Genomic DNA, 5,563 nt, shown 5'->3' on the forward strand with positions numbered 1-5,563 from the left:
TGCTGGAACTGCTGCTGCCCCGCCTGACGCGTTGACCCTAAACAGGTCGGGTTGACCCGAACCCAAAGCGGGTCAGGTTTGGGTCTGAAAAATTGACCTATTTATAAAAATGGGTCAGGTTAACTCGAACTCGAATAGTGCTGGGTCAATTTCAGGTTCGACCCAAACCCGACCCGTGACCTGAAATTGACGCCCCTACTTGTATGTAAGGGCAATTTGAAAAGATTGGGTGGCAATAACACCTAGGAGGAGAACTGTTGATTATCAATAGACGGATTGAATTTTGACTATGATTGAGTAGAAGTCTAATGCCAATGGGCAATTGGGTGAAAGTTCGATGGCGATTAGAGTCCAAGTGGAAGTTCAGCAGTGATCAGCTATTAGGTGGAAGTCTGATGACAGTTAGTGACTGGGTGGTGAGTTGAAGGAGACAATTTGAGGGTGTGTTGCTAATAGCAGCTGGGCGAGAGGCTGATGATGGATAATAAGAGGTGAAGGACCAACAACAAGCATCAGGAGAAGGGTCGGTGATGGAGATGGTTGAGTTGTACTCTATTCAGAGTAGTGACAATCATGATAACTGAAGGAGAATAATTAATGACCTGACGAAGGTGGTTAGGTGGTGTGCTAATGGAAATAGTTTAGTAGCATTTAAAAAGTACCAAATAATCGAAAGCTTACCAGGGCTTCGATCTTTCCTTGATGAAATATATACTTTATTTTGTTAGAGATAATATACTAATGGAGGCAAAAGGTGGATATTCAGATAGATGGGATGAAACATTGCGTCGATTGCAATAGTTTAATAGCACACTCAAGTTGCCAATTAAGTGGAGGCCGATAATTTGCAATGAGTTTTTTTATCATCTTGATTTATTACAGTACACAAGATGATATCAATGTAATTTTAATTTTAGCTTCTTATGAAAATGAATGTACACTTGAACCTGATATAGAATTGTGCTATATAAATTCTATGATATTGTACATAAATTTAAGATATTTGTATTAGTGCGATGTTTATTTTATATTTGAAATAAACTTGTTCCCAGAGGAAACTAAGCCATTTATGCATCTTTGAGATATGATTTGATATATTCCCCCCTAGTTAGAGCAACTAGATTAGAGGAATTTATTCCTTTTACAATTTTTATTCTTTTGAGATTTTTAACTAATCAAATAAGTGTATATCTTTTGAGGTTTTAAGCCTTATGAGATTGTGATATACCTGTGTCTTTTGAGGCTTTTTAGCATGCTAAGATCATCTTTGAATATCTGTGCATTTTGAAGCTTTTAAGCTCGCTAAGATCTTTGTATACCTATGCCTTTTGAGGCTTTTCAATCCACTATGATCTTTTTATAAGTGATGAACATATCAACCAATTGCTCCCATGGAGTCTTTCTAGTGAGGATATTACCCATTACTAGTTTTTTTAGGCTAACTTATAGGTCAGCCATCATGGAGTTGTATGTTAAAGCATTGTCTTGAATTGAAAAGTATGAGAAAATTCACAATGGATGTTTGACCTATCAGAGGTTGTTTGTCAGAGCATTGCTCGATGATGTTAACCTAAATAGAAGTGGCCGAGAGAATCCACCAAAGTTGTATGACCAATCCTAGATTATTTGTTAGAGCATTGCTTGATAATATTAACCTGTGTAAAAGGGGCAGAGAGAATCCATCAAGGATGTATGACCTATCTGAGTTTATTTATTATAATACTACTCAATAATATTAACATATATGAAAGAAGTCGAGAGAATCTACCAATGATATATGACCTATCCGAGGTTATGTGTTAGGAGAGTTGCTCAATGATGTTAAGCTATGTGAAAGAGGTGGATCGAATCCCTCTAGGATTGATCATCCATTGATTGAGATACAATTAAGAAAACATATTTCTTGAGTTTAAAATTTGATTGACATCCTCCTAGGATGTTTGAACTATCCGAGGTTGCTAGTCAAAATATTGCTTGATGACATTAATCTATGTAAAAGAGGTCATATCAAACCCCCTGATATCTATTATGTATTTATTGGGAGGGGGTGAATATTGTGTGTATCCCGAATCAAAAATGAAGAATGATCTATCTTTAAACTATTATTGTCTTTTTGAAGTTGAGATTAAGATATTTTCCAAAAAGTAGAAGTCTAGCTAGGAACTGTATAAATCTTATAATTTATTGAAAGCATCCTTGTATTTACTAGAAGTTTTATTAAAAATAGTTTTCAAGATATCACCTTAGATGTTGGAAGCATTGGATGAATCTTCTTGACCATGACTGTAGTCAAGGTTGTCCCTTAGTCTACATATTATTCCCATAAAATTGATATAACAATAGCTAATGTCAGGACGTAGACATGAACAATCTTTCGAGATTGGAGCAATAGTTACCCCCCAATCAAGAATGATATTCCCACAGATGACCCAAACTGCGTCATGAAATATTTGTGACTGTAGAGAAATATAATGTTTAGCATCTTAGCTTTATACGAAGATCCGGCCAGCATGCATATAGATAAAAGAGAGGGGATATTTTATTCATAAGAGACACAAGAGTTTTAAAATAAAAACCCCTAAAAAGGAGTAAAAACTATGGGGTTTGGCTCAATTTGAATGAATCCATTAGTGTTTGCAATCAATTACAAATAAGATCCTTCCTTGGGGGGAAGGCCTTGTCTTGATCTAGCAAATATACATCATATAGAGTGCATTACATGGTGGGAATTTGAAGAATACATATTGACATATTTGTTTAGTATGTAGGACCATAGTCGGCGGGCGGTCGAGGTCAAAAAGATCAGTGTCATGCGACAAGGTCTGAAGGATAGTAGTTGGTGGGCGACGAAGGTCGGAAAGACCGTAGTCCAGTTATTGAGCTCGAAAAAATTGTAGTTAATAGGCGACTGTGGACAGAAAGACTATTGACGGTCATGGAGGTTAGAAGGACCGTAGTCGGTGGGTGATGATGATTAGAAAGACTGTAGTTGGCAGACGACGGTGGTCAGAAAGACCATAGTCAAGCGAAGTTAGTTGGAAGGACCATAATTGGGAGACGGGAGTTGGAAAGATCGTAGTCAGCAAGCAATAGAGATCAGAAAGATCGATGGTTAGACGATGAAGTTTGGAAGGATAGTAGTTTACAGGAGACATAGGTAAAAAAGATAATAGCTGGGCAACGATCCAAAGTTTGTTGGTGGTCGGGCATAAGTCTAACAATAGTTGGTAGCTGGGCGTAAATCTGGTGTCAGTTGATGATTGGGCGTAGTTTGGTGATAGTTAGTGGCCAGGAAAAAGTCTGGCGACAATCGGTGGCCGAACGTTGGTCGTGGAGGAGCTTGGTGGCAAGAGAGATCTCATATTTCTCTTCCTCTCCTCTCTTCTTTCCCTTCCTCCCCTTCCTCTCTCCTCCCTTCATTCCCCTTCATATGAAGAATGAGGAGCTATTTATAATTTGTTAGGAACGGAATGGCTAGTAAATAGGAAGAAAAATAAGGCTAAATTGGGATTATTTCCAATGGATGACGGATATCGACTTTCTTGATCGTGGACCATTTATCAAGTATTTAAGTGCCTTAATGATGTCAGAGTTTGACCATCTTAGGCTCGTTGGATTCATCTCGTCAAGCTGCTCGATTTGATTATAAGCATGTCACATTGGGAAAATCATTTGGTCATCCAATTTATAGTTTGAGCCTTTCAAATGCACTTCGGTTCTTCGATTTGGTCCCATTTGGGGTCGTACTTGCTCGAATTTGATGTCGTTGGGTTCGTCTTTTCGAGATGTTCAGTTCTACTGAAATCAGAGTCCAGATGGCCCCGAATTTAATTTTAAATCTTTCAACTTAATTTTGCCTCAAGATTTATGTCCGATCAAGATAAAATTTTTATGATATATCAATAGCTAATATTTTTTTAAATGCTTAGTATCTAAAATATTATCCATGATGTCTGAATTATATAACTGTTTAATAGAAAAACACATTCCTTGGGGTGATGATACCCCTCTCCGGAATCATTATCATCATCATCAAAAGCATATAATTTAGATTTTATTTGAGATGGCTTTCTTACTACTTCTTAAAATAACTTCCTAATAAAATTTGTTAACTTTTATACTAAAAAATACTTTAAGAAAGTCATATCAAACGAAGCCTTAAAAAGTTCCCACACAAGTGCTTTGTGCCGCAAAGCATAATTGATTACCCTCAGGACCTTTTCTTCTTCTTTACTGGTACAAAAAGCCTATGGGACTATTAAGAGATGGAGAATAGAAGCAGAAGAAGAAGAAGAAAAGACAAAAGTAAAAATAATGAGAAAAAAATGAGCTTTTCGAAGTCAAACAAAGCCTCAGCCCATGACTTGCAAGTTGCTAAGTCCTCAACTTTCGGTGAGACTTTTGTGGATGGCACGATGGATTCACCAACTAAGTAGCTTTTATCATCTTTCACTTGAATTTTTCTCTTTGTTCAGTTATCAGATTAAAGAAAAAATGATTATTTTGAAGGTTTGAAAGTGTACTTAGAGGTCAATAAGAGAAGCTTCAATTCAAATAGCTCCACACATTAAATGGCACTCACATGTCCAGAAAGAGAAATGAGTTATAGAAAAAGAAGATAGTTCATCTTGGTCTGTTAGTTGAGAACGTCTTGAGTTCGAGTCTTGTGTATGCGATGAGTGTGTGAATCTGTCTTAATTGACATAAATATTCCAAAAAAAAAGTTATAGAAAAAGATGGAGAAATATGAATGTGAGAAAAGAAAAAAATATATCTACATGTTAAACACTAGTTTTTTTTTTTTAATCAGACACCAAAATTTGTTATGGTTGACCATTTCAAAATTTTACTTTTTTTTTTTTTTTTAACAAGTCAACTTTGAGCAAGTACTGTTGCTCAATGCTCGATTCTAATTGAGTTCTCTCTGAACTTTGTGTTGAGTCGAAATTGGTGCTCTAGCTACTCGACATGTGAATTATATCTATTCAACTTATGATTCCTTTGTTTCTCTTAGTGCTGAAGTGGTATAGAGAGCGAGTTAGGGGTATAGGCGAGTTTTGTTGCTGAGGTTGAGTCTTAGCAGGGGTTGTGATTGGCGAGATACTGCGCCTTTATTGGGCCTCTAGGTTTGGCCTTCAAGCAAGCCAAGTGAGAGGTGAGTACTTTTAAGTTGCGTGGATGGTAGGATCTTTGGTTAAGCTAAATTGTGGTAAGATAAGCTGAACCCCTTGTTGAAAATTTCTTGTCTTTAGTTGGGATATAGAATACAATGAGTAGCTATGATGGACATCTTGTGCCATAGGGGCCGAGTGACGAGCTTTGTAGTCTCGTGTGAACCCTTCATTTTTCTTGTTTGTACACGATCACCTACCTTCGCTAACCCGACATCTATTCGAGCGTTGGGTCAAGGTGACCCTCAGGTGACGAGTTGTCTCTTGTGATATTCATGGAGATACGAGTTCACATAGATGCCTATCGACTAACTATGGAAATACCATAAAATGAAGCACATACAACCAGTTACACTAACTTTTTCATGATCTTTAACCACTGAACTAATAAT

Source organism: Dendrobium catenatum, unplaced genomic scaffold (assembly GCF_001605985.2).
Source record: "Dendrobium catenatum unplaced genomic scaffold, ASM160598v2 fragScaff_scaffold_943, whole genome shotgun sequence".
Taxonomy (NCBI): domain Eukaryota; kingdom Viridiplantae; phylum Streptophyta; class Magnoliopsida; order Asparagales; family Orchidaceae; genus Dendrobium; species Dendrobium catenatum.